The following is an 18,041-nucleotide window of genomic DNA, read 5'->3' as shown; positions in this document are numbered from 1 at the left end:
ATTCTGCCTCACCATGTGAAACAAAATCTATCTCATAACTATACAGCGGGGGCTATTTTCTTAGTAGGAATGTAAATTTAGTTCAGATACAGCATAAACTAAGAGGCCAGTAATACAGCTTTAGAGTTTGAAGCTCTGTGGTCATTTGGTTTCAGTGAATCTATTCCTTCAGGTTTCTGGGCCCAATTTTGTCCATTTCTGAAGATCTTTTGAGTCACTGGACAAAGACAGATGCTATTCTTGACTACTGGACATTATAATCAGATTGTGTTGTTGAAGATGCTTTTTAATTGAATTCATATTTGTCTCATATAATGGCATACAATAAAGTTGTTTATATCCTGGTATACCTAGTGGTACAAATGGAGATAAAAGCTTGCTTAATGCCCAACATGCTGGCAACCTGTATTATGAAAAAATCCTTGACCCAAAGTGTTATGTAGTTTCAACTGATGTTATGTGAGAAAGTCAGGAGGAAGGATGATGGAAAGCATGGAGAAATGAAATGAATTGCCCAAGTTCTGGCAGTTGATTTCCAGCTTGTAATCCCGTCCCTGAGCACTGAATCTCACTGCTTACCGAAGGCCAATTTGTGAAGGAATGAGCTCCTACTGGGAAGCAACAGGCTAGTACATGCCTATTGACTTCTCTGCCAAATCTTCCCTGTCTTGGCTTTGTAGTGTGCTTTACCACTCAGCACGGTGTCCAAAAATGTTCACAGCCCAACTTGGAGGTGGCAACAACCTAGGAGAAAGTCACAGCAGACCCATTTTTTCATGTGTTCTGGATACATACATGCAAGCTCACTGGGAAGGCAGAATATTGGAATCAACAGCTGTATTTGATTAATGTCTTTCTCAAAATCCATTTGGAGTAAAACAGCCTCAGGTATTAAAATCACAGGTGTGTGCTAATCAAAATTATACATGTTTTTAGGGTATAAGAACCCTGGACAAAATGTGCCGTCTCAAAATGCCTACTGCTTCTCTTACTCCAATGTATGTTTCACTTCTATAATCTCAACACTGGATTTCCTGGATCTGAAGGCATTGTGCTTTTGTTAGGGTTTGTTGTCAGTGCAGAAGAGTGGATTGTTTCTCCTTTTGAACTGAGCAAATATGGAGATATTTTTTCTTTCAAGTTCTATGTCTTTTAATCTCTCATGATGTAATTTGAGATTCTTTTGAAATGATTGATTACTGTCAGGGTTGTAAGTGTCAGAATCCACTGTCTGTGCTGTCTGGTGTCCTTATCAATGTGATTACTTCATTACATATATTAGAGACTGTAATTTTTTGCTTTGGGTACATACCTCGGAAATATTTATGGTGAATGCTCACAAATTCTGACTCCTACATTCTATTCTGAGGACTGGAGGATGTGCTGCTCTGTTGTCTTTTCCCTTTCTCCCCCTGACAATTATATTACAAATAAGCAGAGAGGAACAGACGACAGCAAAATGAAAAGTCCAGATTGCGTGGTGCCCCATCCTCCAGCCCTCAGCCTCTTGTTCCTCCAAAACTTTTTTGCTTTCCCTTTGATTCACACAAATCTACCTTCAGAATCCTTCAAACATTGCAGTGCATTAAACACTACAGCAGATGGTGCTTTTTGACGATGCCTTTCTACATGAAGCAACATTTTGTAGTGTATGCTGCATTATCAAAAAATCAAACATGTAATTATGCAAATATGTATGCCTTTATAATAATCAAGTTTTATTGTAAATGGTTGATGCACATCAATTTGATCCTGTAGTGCTGCTTTAAGTGCAGTTTAAGTGGCTTTTCAGTGTACCCAGAGGCAACACAAATGCATCTCTGGAATATTAATAAAATCCTGAATCTTTGAGACACCAACTGGTACAGCATTGCTTATACTGATTGAAACTAAATGCTAATCCTTTCCTTTATTTAAAAAAATCCCCTTTGTTATTTAAAACACTGATATTAGTGCAATATGAAGGGCCATTTTATTTTAAACTGTATTGTAATGTAGGTGTTAAAATAATGCCTAATCATACTACATTCAGATTCCACAATGTAAATTTGATGAGACACAAATCCAATCATTGTAGAGCCACGAATGCAGGGGTGTATTTTAATATGTCCAGTTTTTCTAATTCTGAAAATTTATTAAGGAAATATCTGTTTTCAGGTTTCAGTGCTGAATGCTAGAGCTTCCAAGTTACTGATTGCTGAATGCTCACTGGAGACAATTTTGCTTGTGAAATTCAATAAGCTAAATACTCATGAAAAAAAAAAAATCAGCAAGGATTTTGACATCTATAATGAAGTGTAAACTTTATTACTGATCTGATCCTGGCTTTTATCTGCTGGTTAACTTCATTGGTCTAATGACAGCCATCTCTCTGAATGCACACATACACATTCTGCTGCGGTTTGAGTAAGCAGATGGGCTGTGGCTACAGATAAACCAAGACTGTAAATTATGTTTCGCCTTGTTGTTCCTCCTGTTCTGAAAGGCAGGACACAAAAGAAGAAGATTACTTTGCTAGTTGAGAGAAGGCTGTAGCTATACGATATCCTTCTTACCAGTTCCAATTGGCTGGATGCTTATTTTTGGGTTGTTATAAATGGCACGTCTCTGCTAACCTGAACCTAGGTTCAGAAGGTAAAGGATGCGTGTGCCTCACTCCTTGTGATTCTGAGGCTTTCCCCACAGTTAATTTCCTAAGGACTCGGTGGAGTTCTATAGGGAGAGCTTTAGCTCTGTAAACCTTTCTGCCTTGATTTTGGATCTCTGTTTTTAATTCACCTTCTTTGCTGAATCTCTTTCCGTATTGATGTTTCCTCCGACTCTACTCTTTTCAGCACTATTTTTTTTGTCTTCACCACTATTTTTTTTGTCTTCCTCTAGTGTTTGTGCTTCACCGCCTCCACTTTCCCCCCTCATACATTTCCCTGCTCTGTCAGCCTTCTGCTCCTCAGATTTTTTTCGGGGTTTCCCTTTGGCTCCCCAGTCCTTCCACAGGAGCTTATTTCCACATTCCTCTTCTGGTTTCTAGGCTACCCTTCCAAGGTACCCTTCCTGCCTGATTTCTGTGTTTATCTTTTTATTTTATTTAGTTTGAAATATTGCAGGAAAAGCTGCTCTTGTGAAATTTCATCCAGATTGCTTTCTAGACCAGCTGTTGTCCTGGCATTACCAATGCTGAGACAATCCTGAGCCCAGAGGATAGGAGGTCCTTAAAGGATCAAAAATCAGCTTCAGAATGCTACCCAAAATGTTGGCAAGTGGAACACAGATATAAAGCCACAACTAGCTGCATATGAAACCTTCCCACAGTTCTGACATGATCTGGTATTTTAAGGGTGTGAGTGATTATTTTATCCTCCCATGAAAGAAGGGATTTCTTTATCCTTATTTAACATTCTTATGACACTAAAGAAGGGGAGAGACATAATGAGTCTTCAGAAGGCACAAAGGCCTCTAAAATTTGCAGTACATTTTTGCATATTTTCTTAACACACATCTCATAAATCCTAATTTTTGAAAAGCTGTTGTGAGAAAATTCTGGGTCAATAAACTGCCTTCTCACACTGAGAGAGCAGCTGGCTTAGAGGAATCAGGGAGGCTGAAAAACAGATCGGAGATTTTCTGAAGTGAAAAAAGCTCTCTGGGAACTTCAAATTAACAGCAGCGCTTTCACAAAATTTCAGAAAATGAAGTATATAAAGAAACTGATCTGTTGAAGCAAATATGATTACCTTCAAGTGTTGCAACTTTTTCTCATGTATGCAAACCAGAAAGTAAAATTCATTAGCAACAACAATGAAACTTGCTGACTTGCTGCTTTTATCAGCTGTGAACACTGTGAACCTTGTTTGTTTTTTGCACAAGATGCTGTTTCATTTTCTTAAATGAAATTTATGATACCTACTTGATTTTTAAAAGCATATCTTTTAACCAAATAGTATCTCTTTAAGTGTAAATCCTGTATGTTTGTAGCATTGAACTACAGAAGTTGCCTGAATAAACTTATTTGATTATTCATAGAAGAAAACTTCCAGACTGTTGAAACTCAATGGACAAATGGTTTTCATCAGTTCCATAAATCTGTTTGTATATGAAAAATCTATAAGTACTATTATCTTTTGATTGCATTTAATATTCAGAAACCAAACAATACCCTGCTCAGCTTCTGATTTTATTTCAGTTGTATGGCATTTCAAGCTTAATTTAAGCACAATAATAGCGAAGTCTACATCTAATGCCTTGATTTCAATTGCAAAGTAATTTAGACCAATGTATACTTTAAGGAGCGTTTTTCCTTAAAAGTTCTATGTCAGGGAGTGCTTCAGATATGCTTTGCATAAGTCTTATTTTCAGCAAATCCTTAATTAGAAGTCCATAATACTTTAATGTAATTTTGCACTATTAAGGAAAGAAATAGAAATCAAAATACATCTTCATAAGTGGGAGTTTTAAATATATTATTAGAGATCTGTAGACTTGTAATAAAAGTATTTTCTGAAAAAAAAAATATTTTTAATGCCTGTGGTTTGATATATGTATATAAACAACACATATATACATACACAAACACAAAATATTAAATAGTATGCAATATTCTGTCATTAAGGAAAATGTTGAGATTTGAGGTCAATTAATACAGTATTTCATAAAATATTTGAATTGCCAGGCTGCATTGGTCACAAAACAGCGAATAAACCATGAAGTAAATAAAGCTCAGTAATTGCCTGGTGTTTTGTTCCATACATGAAAACATCTGATTACTGATGGGGCTAGCAATTTGATGCAAAATCTTATGCAAGCAAAGAAGCTTGGTTCAGCCACAAGGGATTTTAGTTGTAGCTTGTAGGCATATATGGTGTAGAGGCTCTGTCTCTTGTTTTTTGTTGATTTTTCAAGTCTGCTTGCAGGTTTTACTCTCTATTCTCTCTGCTCCACTGATCTGTTCTAGACTGCAGTCACAAGTAACACACTTTAGAAAGAATTTAAGCAAGGTTTTAATGTGGTTAGATCTTGCAGAGCCCATTCCTGCTTGGCACAGTGTAAAAACAGCTCTTGGATTTATGGAGAGGGCATCTGGAAAAAAGAATGGTAGAGTAAGACGTCGAAGGCATAGACTCTAGTGAATGCTAGCAACTCCCACACTTTACCATTTCCCTCTTACCTCATTTTTTTTTCCACAGATAAATTAAAGATAAATATACATTTCCTCCATGGAGAAATTTAAGTGCGGGAATTCATTGGTTTGTACTGGTTACTTTTGTTCTCATTTTATATGCATTTTTTACAGATGCACTATAACAAATCTTTCTGTCACTGAAATGCTGTCTATAAAGACAATGATAAAACTATTTTCTCCCCTTACAGTTTTCCAACAAATTTTTCTGCCACAGAACTCCGGGTAAAGTTCTCTGCTGTGCTATCATCTGACCTGTAGCACGATGGAGGAGTCTGGAGCTGCTTGTAGTTCATGTCCCATGTGAAGCCATCCTTGCAAGGCAGTGCTCAGCTCAGTGTGCCCTTCTCTCCAGTCCTGGATGATCAGCCTGGCTCAGCTGCTGGCAATGCGAGCAGAAAGACTTTTCCTTCTCCTGTGTAACTTATTATATTAAATAGTTTCTCGGGAGAACAGAATTGAAGCTAGATTTCCTCAAGCCCATGTGCCAGAATGGTCAGCTGCCCAGTGGCCCATGTATTGGTGAGTGATGAAGTCAAGCATGGTTATTTCAATTGCAAATGGATGGCTTTGCAGTAGTAATGCTGCTCTCTCCCACTTTTGGTTTAAAATTGGAAAAGAATGAATTTTCTTCTAATTACCACTCTGAAACGAGTACTGATGTCTCACTTATAGAGAAACATCCCTGTTTTCAGACTAGTCCTATATTTCAAGTCTTGTGTCTGAATTTTTTTCTGACCCTAAAATTCTGATGAACTTTCCAAATGTCTCTTTTGCAGTATTCTTAAAACAACAACATCAACAACAACAAACAGGCTGAATTTCAGGAGAATTTTCATTGCTACTTTGCTGAGAAAGAACTGTTCTACATGGGATTTTTTTTGGTAAACTCTCACTTTGCTTCTTCATTAATTTGATAGTTGTGGTTTCTTACCAAAAAAAAAAAAAAAAAAAAAAGAGAGACTTGTGTGGATGAGCTGATTTTCTTTGCTCCTCTCTTACAGCACCTTCTCTCAAATAACTGTGGAGCCAATTGGTCAATTTCAGTCAAGATTTACGCTGCAATACTGCTAAGGAGCCTTTTGGTAGCGTGTGCTTGGGTCACTGCAGTGTAATGGCAGCTGTCAAATGTACTTTAAAGAGGACCAAAGAATGTATCTACCTTGGGGTGGCTAAGTTAGCCGGAACTGACAATCAAATGTTGAATAATTAAATTGTTTTAGCTATTAATTGTAAGTGAATGTTGTTTTTAATTGCACTTTAATAATGCCATGCCCTTTATAGCCAAAATTAATGTTTTCTCTCTCTCTGTTTTTGAAGTACATGTCAGTTTAATTAAACTATTAATGGTAGACAGATTTTTAAGTACTTTATATTCTTCATTAAATTGTATCTGTTCAACAAGCATAAACAGGAAAATAGACTCAGTTAGAAGCAGATTCACGTTCTGCCTGATAAATCATTCATCATCAGATAAGATGATGAGGCATGCTTGTTTTTCTGTAGGCTCACAATGATAAACAAATCCACTTTGAAATTATAATATTTATTGAGTTTGTAGCAAAATAAACAAGACTGTTTTTTAATATTAACAACAAGCCTGAAAGCTGTTGTTTGTGTTTATGGCAGGTCATTGAATGGAAAGCAATATCTTGGTGGTCCAAGGGTCAGCGTTAGTTCATTTTGCTTGAGGTGCTTGTTAGTAGAATATTGCTCTGGTCTAAGATACAGTTTTTGCAGGACCATCCAACTGCAGTAATGATGCATATTTCTATTATTTCCACAGAGTAACCTAATTTCACCTGAAAAGAATTAAAATTTCTTTTCTATTTGGCAGTAATTATAGACTTAAAAAGCAAATGCTGAAAAAGTTTCAATCCTTATAGGCTTCCAATACAGTAAGTGTGATGAAAACAGCTTTTTGAAGGTTGTAGAAGAGTCAAATTATGGCAAGGTCATTTCTTCTCTGGTGGTAAAGCCTACAAATTGTAATGGACTGTTAATGGGCTAACAGGCGGAAATTTGGAAACAGTGCAGCAACTGCTCATGATACATTCCTGCGCATATTACACAGACAGACAAAGATGTAACTGGTTATAATAGAGACAACAACGTCCTTCCTTTGTGTGGCAGATCAATCAATAGCCAGGCATGTGATCTTGTTCACTATTATGTTAGTAATGAAACCTTCTTGTGATGTGACAACTGTGGAATAACATTTGGTCACAAAGCTGGTGTTAACAAGCACAACTGGCACTCTGGTAATTAGACTGATTTCTGGTCTACTTTCACAGATTGTCGATAAATGCAGTAAACAACAGGCTGCTTTCTTTCAGAACAAGTTATATGAAGTCGTCATCCATTTGGCGGTGTGTACTGTACTATCCTTCGTATTTTTTTAATCAGGCTGTGGTAGGGTGCAATGTGCATAGGTTTCCTTATAAATTCATGTTTCACTATAAAAACATTACATGTATTATTCAGTGATCACCGAATTAACCTCAGATTTTTTATTTTTTTTTTATCCCTTGGGAAGAACACTAATTTCTCAGTTACAGGTATGCTTGTTAGTTAGATAGAGATGTTCTTCCTCAAATTTTCAATATTATCATCTCTGATAAATCTGTGTCTGCTGTGGACAGCCATTAATATTGTTTAGAGAGGAATTGAAATTTTAGAGGCTATAGATCATCCTAGGTTTTAAAGGTCAAGTATATAGAATTCATATAAAATTGTAGTATAATTTGTTGCATTAAACAAAATAACTAAATTCAGCCAAGGATGTGCTAACCAGCTTTTTCATCACCAAGTTAGATCTATTTTGCCAAAGGTATTTTGGTGTCTCTTGTTATTCTTTTATACACAAAATACTGTAATGTAGTTTGGTCTTTTAATATATGTGGTGAAGTAAGATAGAGCAAGAGCTCCTTTTCTGGGTCTGGTACCTTCTCTAAGCATGTAGCCTGGCTCTGCATGTAGAAAGCGTGCGAGTGCTATAGTTCTACCTGTCTCTTTTCCAAAGATGATGAACAACGTGAACTGCGACATGCCCAGGATCGTTTCTGAATTTATTTTGCATGGACTGAAAGGCACAGCTTAAGCTGGAGGCTCTGTCACAGGTATGTCATAAACCAGCATGATCTCCTATGTTTCCTGCCCTTTCAGGTGCTTTCAGGAGCTGGAAACAGTGAGTGAAGGGTGATGAAGTGTCAGTGCTGTAGTGTGCCTGGGCACCCTGCTCAGAGCTGTCTGAAGCTGAATTCCAGATCCATGCAGATACTCAAGGATCCTTACTGATATGATTTGACTGGGAGGTATTTCTTTCTCATGCTGAGCCATGTTTTGACCACTTGTTATAAATTAACTTCATAAGATCAAGAGAGCAGTGAGCATCTCATCATGCCTGTTATCAATGGCTGCCAGATCCTAATTCCCTATGTAATCAATGGAAAGCAGTAGGGAGGAGCATTTTACAGTAGGTGCCTAAATTTATTCAGGATTGAGGCAAGAAGATGCCTCATTAGCAGTCAGTGAACATAAGAACTAAATCCACACTTGTAAACCATGGAGAGGATTTTGGACAAGATTACTCAGCTGCAGATATCAGGAAGTCAGGGAGAATAAGCAATAGTGAACATGGAATACTAATCTGCATTGATGGAAATGAAGATAAGAGGTGTTTCTTACTCTTCTCTTCAGAAAACTTACTGTTCTGAGAAACCATTAAGAAAGGACTTAAAAGTGGCTTTTTAAGGCCTAAAGATTTGTGTGTCTGAAATGCCTACACTCTTCTAGGAAAGGAGGGTTACAAAATTAAGATGGGAAGATATGGGATTTTGTCTGATACAGTAGAACTCTGAGTATACCAAAATCCGATGTGCTCAGGTAAGGACAGGTGTAAGAATCACTTCTCTGACTGGTGACTCCCTGAAGATGGAGGTGTGATTTTTGAGTGAGATTTCATGTTGCACAATTACATGGTAAGTTGATGGGAAGGTACTGCCGGAGGGCTCAGGTTGACATCCTATTCAAAGCCGGCTGGCAGCAAGGACAGCACAGATTGCTCAGTTTGTTCTCATCTTGTCCTGCGAAACTCCAAGGATGGAGACAACACAAGCTCTCAGATACCCTGCTCCCCCGCTGATCTCCTGCATAGAGATCACATTTTTGAAGTATAATTGTTCCTTTTCACCGGTTTCTTTGGCTCCAGTGTGACTTTGAAGCCAGCGCTTCTTAGCGCTACACAGAGATTTCTATGGCCAAACGTATTGATAAAGGGCTGAAACCTCTGCTGATGCAGTGTGGAGACTACATTTATCTGTCAATGGGAGTCCATAAGCAATGAATCTTTCTTGCTGCTGGAAGTCAGAGAATTCTTAGCTGCTAGAAGAGACTGGACTCAAGCACTTCTTGCAGTAGGTAAGAAGTATGGTTGTGCAGTTTAAAAACATATGTGAAAGTGTCGTGTGTTTGGAGGAACAAGCCATGCACTTGGGAATAGCTGAAGGAACTGGACAAGGAGAGATTTTACCATTCAAGTCATTTAGGTTCAGCACTTATGAAGAGGTTTTACAACATGAACAACTGTGTCAAAGAAAGGGAACACTGTTTCTAGCTAGGTAGCTAGAAAATCTTACCCTGGGTGTTGTATATGGAGACCTCACCAGCTCACTGCCTGTAGAAACAAGTTTTTGTCTGGAAAAAGAACAGTGTTCTCCCTTCTTAATGTATATTTCACATACTAAACTGATTTCTTCCATAAAACTGAATAAATTCTATTTCACTAGCTTTGAAAGGAATAGAGTACAGTTAGTGACAGAGAAGTTGCTTTGGCATTCAACATTTATTTGTCATCAGCTACTGCCATATTAAATTGTTCCATTTACAAGCTACCATACTTCCTTTTTCCTGAGTGCCTGATGCTCTGTCTAGTTGTGGAAAATGAAGCTCAGTTGTTTATGACCTGTGTTGCACTTCATTACTAGCCTTCAACAAGTGTACAAGTTCCGGAATGAGAATAAAGCTTCACTGGTGGTGACACAGCATGAGGCGAAATATAATGCATATTACTGTTGCACACCTGTGCTGCTTTTCCCTTGCTTATTGAGATCAAAGTTTGCCTTGCTAGCAGACAAAATAGATATGGCTTAAAGAGCCAATATTCTCTTATTGACATACCTTGATCATATTAACATTAATGAGCAATATGGACATATATTGACAAGTGAGTAGACACTTAAGTAAGCACATAACCTCGGGAACAAAGGTCATTTTTATGGAGTCATTTTTCTGACCTTAACACTGACACTGTCTGCCACAGCATTCTCCTGGGGAAGCTGGCAGCCCATGGCTGGGACAGGTACATTCTTTGCTGGATAAAGAACTTGATGAAGGGCCAGGCCCAGAGAGTGGTGGTGAATGGAATAATACAGCTGTAGCATACTGTCATGAGTGGTGTCCCCCAGGGGTCAGTACTGGTGCCCATTCTGTTTAATATCTTTAGTGATGATCTGTATGAGGGGATTGAGTGTACCCTCAGCAAGTTTGCAGATGACACAAAGTTGGGAGGAAGTAATCTACCTGAAGGTAGGAGAGCCATAGAGCAGTATCTAGACAGGCTGGATCACGGGGCTGAGACCAATGGGATAAAGTTGAACAAGACCAAGTGCTGGGTCCTGCACTTCAATCACAGCAGCTCCAGGAAATGCTACAGACTTGAGACAGAGTGACTGGAAGACTGTGTGCAGGAAATGGTCCTGGGGGTGTTGGTCAACACTTGACTGAACATGAGCCAGCAGTATGCACAGGTGGCCAAGAAGGCTGATGACATCCTGCCTTGTATCAGAAATAGTGTTGCCAGCAGGAGCAGGGAGGTGATTGTCTGTCTGTACTCAACTCTGGTGAGGCCACGCCTTGCGAACTGCGTTCAGTTTTGGGTCCCTCACTACAAGAAAGACATGGAGGTGCTGGAGCGTGTTCAGAGAAGGGCAGCAAAGCTGGTGAGGGCTCTGGAGCATAAGGCTTATGGAGAGTGGCTGAGGGAACTGGGGTTGTTTAGTCTGGAGAACAGGAAGCTCAGGGGAGACCTTATTGTCCTCAACAACTACCTGAAAGGAGCTGAGGGGGGAGTTGGCCTCTTCTTCCAGGTAACTAGAGATAGGATGAGAAGGAATGGCCTCAAGTTCCAGTGGAGGTTCAGATTGGATATTAGGAAAAACTTATTCTCCAAATGAGTGGCCAGTTACTGGAACAAGCTGCCCAGGGTGATGATTGAGTCACTATTCCTGGAGGTGTTCAAGAAATATGTAGAGGTGGTGCTAAGGAACACAGTTTAGTGGGGAAATATTGGTGGTAGGTGAATGTTTGGACTAGATAATGTTAGAGATCTTTTCCGGCCTTGGTGATTCTATGATTCTGTCCCTTGAGCAGCTGTGTAATTGAACCTTTAGAAACTCTAAATATAAAGAGTAGAAGTGTTTGTATTGCTTAATAGCAGGCAAAAAATCTCATGAGGAAGGCTAGGTCTGCTCTTGACGTTTGGGAGAACAAGTTGTGAGATTCTCTCCACTTGGTGCTTGTCCTCAAGGAAACACTTCTTGACACTCTTCCTGTACTCTTAACAGTTATCTTCCAGCCTTAATCTTTCTTGTGGAAATGATTAGTTAAAAATTTATTAACAAAAAACTATCTGGAGATCTCAGGTTTGTTTTTCATCTTTCCAGTCTGGTTTTGATGGCTGTAGATGCACGAAAGAAGGTGGAGGAAGGAAACTGCTGATCACCAGTTTTCTTATTACAACTGTCCACATTTTCCAGCAGCCTTCCACATAGCACACCATACAGTCAGGCCTGCTGGCAGAGTACGTAGACCATGGTGGCTGGGCATAAGGGACCAGCTTATGCATTTCAGAGGGTGGTGGGAAGTAGCTCCTGGCACCAAGGCCCCTCCCTGGGAAGCTGTATTTATCAGACCCATTTGGGATGCATTCAGAAAGGCAGGTCAAATTGCAGTACCTGTGGTATGCCCATGTTTGTGAGAAGTCCTGCTGCTGTTCAGATGGCAGCTGGGAACTGTTTCCAGGGTAATTTAGACATTTTCAAAAGAAATGATGAAGGTGGCTAGTCTTTCAATACTTAATTAGAGAATTAAGCTCTCTTTCTTCAGAGGTACAATATCTGTCCAGTTTCCCACAGAGAGTTAAATCCTGAATTTCTAACTTGTCTGGATAAGGCAACTAGCCAGAAGAAATAAGAGATCAGCTGAGGAGGTTTTTAAACTAGGTTTACTGGGGAGCCTCAGGCTCCTTCTGGCTTTTCAGGCTGAAGCAGTAGCCAAGAACATTTATTCCCATTTCCACTTGGCAAAGATTTTTTTCCCTCAGATATGGGCTTCACTGCAGTTACTTCTTTTCTGTCTTTCCCAAATTCAATTACTGAAAAGCTACTTTCTGGATGCCTTTAGCTAATACTCTGTCCATTTCAAACAGATGTACAAAGATTTGATATATAGCAGCTTTTTGGCTCAGTGATGAACCTAACCCAGTTCAACCTGAATGAGACAGTTAAAATAGATTTTTTGCAAGTAGGGGGGGAAAAAAAGCATTTTATTCTCCATCCAAAGAAAAAGGATTAAGTATTTTTGGATTTTTTTTCCTCTTGTTTTAATAAGTATCTTTTTGCAGTCATGATGCATTTTCATTTTAGAAAGTTATATTTAGGAAAAACAAATCACTTTTGTATCTCACTTTTAAAATGCTGAAAAAGATTTTAACATTAAAAAAAAAACAGAAAAAAACCAAGAAGTTCCTCCTGCTCTTTCAGATCCAGAACAGCAGTGGTCTGTTCTGGCAGAGATCATGCCATGGGCCTGGGAAGGGACGGCCATCTGGTAATGGTTGCTAGTGTGGACACTGCTGTGAGTGCCACTGGGGCCTGCACAGTCCCACATGTGCTGCTGCTGCGCTCCTTGGCGCCTCTAAATTGATTTCTGATGCTTCCCATTGTTGAGATGAATTTCTATCTTTTGAGCTTCTGTGGTTTCAGTCTAGGCAAGACATGATTAAAGAAAGAGGTACTCAGGCCCACAGGTCCTTTGATGATTCTATTGGACTCTTAATTTCTTTATCTGAGAATGTATATGTGGAGGAAACCTTTGCTAACATAGCAGTCACAGTGGTATCTGCGTATGTGTGCACCCAACTTGAATTGTAGGGTCTGCCATGCTGAACCTAAGCTGTGCCTGCCCTAGGAAGATGTGCAGCACAAGAGGAGCATGTGTAGTGAAGAGCTTATATATCACTGTGTGTATTTTACTTCCTTCAGATCACCTCAGCATGCTGCTTGGTCAGAACACACATGAGCAGCTGGAGCCCATGAGAGCATTCCTGGGCTGTGTATTCCAGTTTAGCTTCACCTGAAATCCCATTTGTGTGCTCCAAGACTGCTCCTCAGTGTGCACTGCAGTGGGGACAACTGACCCCTGCTGTGCCTCAAAAGTGTGTTCCCCTCTCCAAATTGTGGCATGAGCATCCCTGCTCACACAGACTCAGCTGCTTTAGCAGGGGTGTCCACCAGTATAATGTGGTAGTGGACACCTGCATGGCCCCAGCCAGCTGGTGGGATGACCACAACCTGCATGCGTCCTCTGGGTGCTTCTGCTAGCAGCTGGCATGAGGTCAGCACTGCCAGGGAGGAGCATGCTAACGTGGAGCCATGTGCTGCTGCTCTCCTGGTTCTCCACTGGTCATCTGAACCTCTTGTGTGACTGGGGCTTTTCTCTAGAGAAGCCGCATCCTACTTTCCTGTTGCCCAGCTGAGTTTCACCAACTTTTGGGTAAATTGCGAAGCCTAGTTAGTTTGTAGAGTTTCTATTGGGGGATGGCTTCATGACACATAAGAGTTGCTGTATCAATTGGAAACTCTGAGCCAATTTAGTTAACATTTTAATTTTTCTTGGATTTATAATTGTTCTCATGTGTCAAGGGGTCGGTTTAAATGGCTTGGTTAAGCTGGAAAAGCCAGCAACAAATCCAATCAAGTGAATATCTTTCAGTTTCAATGGCTTTTCCTTTCCTTGTTTCAAGCCCAGAAGGAGGCCTTAAAGTTGATGAGAAGATAAATTCAATTATACTTAAAGCTGACTTTGGCTCTTAGCTCTCATACTACCTTTCCCCATCTTTACCATCCATCCTATCGCAATCGTTTAAATTTGCCCCAATAGTAGTTTGCCTATTAGCTTTGCTAATGAATTTACTAGTGCAAAAGACCACTTGCAGGGCTGTCCTAAACATAATGAATGTAATTATTTAGCACAAAACCAGGGCAGCATCTTTTTCTCTCTTGACAAGAATAATTCTTTATTCTCTCATTAGCTATGTGCCTTGGTCTCAGTAAACTAGTTATTGACCTGCTCATTTAAGGAGCTTCACTCTAAATGCTTCTTCCCTTATTTAACTCAGACAAGTTCCTATAATTTCCCCTCACCATGCAGTGCTAGCCTGTAAAATGTAACCATTGTTCATTTGTTGTGAAGAAAGCTGGAAGACAGGAAGCTATTCTTAGATGGATGCTCAGACTCCCAAGCCCTGCTTGCTTGTCCCTGGTTATAATGGATACAAAGCTGTATGGGGCTTAGTAGACATCATGTAAACTCTATAGGAAATCTGAGCCAATGAATCATGGAGACAGACCCCTACTGAGCATTGTGTGTCTGAACAGACTGCAAATTGATAGAAAAGCAGCTTAAGCAAGTGGCTTTCATATGACAAGAATGCATAAATTAGAAATGAATTGAGGGTATCTGTTGTTTTAAGGCTGTTGGATTTTTACTTTCAGTGCTATTGTGCTGTTGTAACAAACCACTAATTGCTCTGGCTACGCTGGGGGCTGATGCAGGATGTTTTGCATGTGCGTGGATTCCTTCACTCTTTACATGTCATGTTCAGGATTGTGTGGGCTGATGCCTTAGCCCAGTGGTGCCATTCCCAACTGCCCCCTTATCATGGACTGACAGCTGGGGCATCCTTGGAGGCTCCTGCCGGGAGCATGGCACCTGGAGAAAGCTCACTACAACAATGTCAGAGCTTTCCAGGGACGACTTGCTTCCCAGCCAGGGCGCACAGGTCCCTGCTCTGCAGTGGCTGTCCCATGACAGAAGAGTCTATTTCTGTCTGGCAGCCGGCTCACATCTCCAGACTTGGAGAGTTATTCCAGGTGCTTGTGTCTTTAGGAGCTGCGCTGAAGCTACACCCACCATGGCCTCAGCAGCAGAAGCAGAAATTTTCTGTGCTCTGTGGCTGTGGATGGAGGCAGTCAGGGAATAAAGCACCACTGGGGTCAAGGGCTCCATGCAGTGACTAACCATAGATTTGCTGCTTGTTTTTTTGACTATTTTCTGGCTTTTTTTTAGTGCCATTTTTGTAAACTTTACCATTTCCTAAGAAGAAATATCCTGTCTATAGTTGTTCACAGATTGTGATAATCATCTGTGGGCAGATGGCCCGTAGTCTGTGGTCCAGCAATTGTATGAAAGAGACAGACAGCAGCCCTCGGTTATGTTTATAAATACTGGCATTTCAGTAATGCTGTTTCTCATGGCTCAGTGTGGGCTGCATCAAGTCTTGCTGCTACCATCTCTGTTCTCCTCTGACTCATTTGTGCCAGAAGCCCATGCGAGGTCCCTGACTGTCTCCTCTGAATGTCCCCAGTGTGTTGGTAGCAGCATTGCCTTCCTCATGTGGGCTGGTGCTGCTTCAGTCCAAGTATACAGGAGGCTATAGGGAAGGACCCGTGGGGTCCCCAGCTTGTCAGGCACCTGACTGCCCTGCACCTCTGTTGATGTATTGAGTGTCATGCAGTGTGCAGGTCCTGGTAGCAGTGGTGGAGAATGTGGACAGCTCGGCATACACATGACATGTAGTGGCTGCAATGTGTTTGTGTTATTTCACCTGCAGCAAATCTATGGAAAGGGGGCTTGCACAGCATAATGTAAAAAAGCATCAAATTTTGTTTTAGAAGTGCATATAAATTCCAAACCTACTCACAGCAAAATTCAGTGCAAGTTATTCATACTTAAGAAGGGAAAATAAGGTGCTGTATTTTAGCTGCCTCATTTTCTCAAAATTATTCTTAAAAATCTACTGTTTTTAATAGAAAAGCTTTTAGGGCAAGCATTTGCTACGAGGCAGCTTACTTGCAAGATGTTTTTCCATTTCTTCTCAGTAGATTCAGAAAATAACTGCTTTATTTTAGCCTAGCGTTTGTCTGTTTGAATGTAATTGTGCTGCAAAAACTTAGCAATAAACACCTTCACCTTAGGGAAAGCTGGTTAACAATTTCATAGCATTTTTATGTTTGAATAATGATGCTTTAATATATCTTTTATTGACTGTAATTTCCACTATCCTTAAAAGAACAACTTAGCTTCACAGTGGGTGAATTCTGAACTAAAAAAGAGACAAATTAAGAAGAAGACTGTTGGCAGTGGAGAACGGCAGCAGGATAAATTGGTGTTACTAAAAAGTATTGTTCAAAGCAGCAAGGTCTTCAGCCTGAGATTTAGAAGGTTTTGTGGCTTAATTTTGTTCAGAAGCGCTAAATCACAGCTTCCTTGGGTTTTATTGGTGTGTGTAAGGCTCACAACTGATTGTGTGGATGAGCTCTGGCTTCACGGTCACAGCTCATGGAGTTGCCCTGGGCTGTGTGGCTCTGCAGAAATACGGGAGATGTGTACGTGCAAAAAAGGTGTACTGGGCACTGGATCAGTCCCTGCTGCCCCGGAGGAGCTGAAAAAACAGAGTTGCTGAGGAAGTTGCAGGAAAGCATCATTACTTCCTGACTTGCTGTTACCTGAAAGGCAGAACTAGTTTTGTATAGCAGCATTCTGCTAACGGCACCAAGTTTCAGTTGTAACAGCAGCAACTGACATGAAGGCAGCGTGTTTGGAATTCAGTCCCCTCCTGTCCTTGGCTTGGTGAGCGTGCTTCTACGGCACCATGCTTTTCTAGCCTGTCTGTATGTTTCTAGTTCCGGTAGCTGCTCTTTGCAAATCCTCATTAGTTATGAAACATACGCAAAGAAAGGAAGCAAAGAGATCACAGTCTCTGAGTCCTGCCTACAGAGCTTTCTTAAGTCACTGTTTGTCTGTGAAAAATGATCTGGCAGTGAAATATTATATTGCAAATTGCAAGGGGAAGATTAATATGTCTATTATCTTGGTGAGTTTTCTTATTATATCATTAGTGTTGAGACCTTACATTTAGCTTGTTTTCGGAGATTTAATGTTACTCAAAGAAATATGAGGTTAGTTTGATTTCATGAGTGTGCTCATAGGTCTTTTAATGCAGGTTTATTACATTTATTTATCTGCATTTTAACAAAATCAGCTATATGTCGAGTGATCATTTATAACATAGTTACTGCACTCTCACAAAAAAGTAATCACTAAAATTCGGAGTAGGACAAAATGCTGTGTGTGTGCGTGTGTGTGTTAGGAAACAGTGCTCTTATGAGGTCTGTCAGTGCAAGAAAGAAGAGTGATAAAGGCAAGAGGAAAATGTATTCCCCGAGATTTATATTTGAAATTTGAACACAAAAGATGAAGGGCCTGGAATCATTTTTACTTCTAGAGGGAATGTCCTTTTTGAGGGTTAAGGTGCAAGCTGTTTCTTCATCTCTAGCAGTGGGCTTTGCCTCCCACCCACTAAGAGAAGAAAGTGCCCTGCGACACTGCACAGACCTTTGGTGAAGTTGCCTCTTTCAGTTGCACTTCAGGAAGCCTTTTCTTGTTCCAGCTTGTGAGGCTCTTGGGAAGTCTTGTTGGAGCTGTTATTTCAGCCTCATTGTCCACCTCTGGCGTGGTACCTGAGCTG

General features: G+C 40.2%; 1 long non-coding RNA gene across 1 annotated transcript in view; it reads left to right on the top strand.

The window, feature by feature from the left end:
- Positions 1 to 6,763, top strand: part of LOC124418139 — a 55,169-nt gene extending 48,406 nt beyond the window's left edge. The window contains exons 2-4 of the long non-coding RNA XR_006939993.1: positions 5,365 to 5,695; positions 5,953 to 6,057; positions 6,178 to 6,763. This is a non-coding gene — a long non-coding RNA (uncharacterized LOC124418139). The remainder of the gene's footprint in view (positions 1 to 5,364; positions 5,696 to 5,952; positions 6,058 to 6,177) is intronic.
- Positions 6,764 to 18,041: the final 11,278 nt, after the last annotated feature.

Source organism: Gallus gallus, chromosome 8, assembly GCF_016699485.2.
Source record: "Gallus gallus isolate bGalGal1 chromosome 8, bGalGal1.mat.broiler.GRCg7b, whole genome shotgun sequence".
NCBI lineage: Eukaryota > Metazoa > Chordata > Aves > Galliformes > Phasianidae > Gallus > Gallus gallus.
The sequence above is the reverse complement of the archived record's forward strand: the minus strand, read 5'-3'. Positions and strand labels throughout refer to the sequence as shown.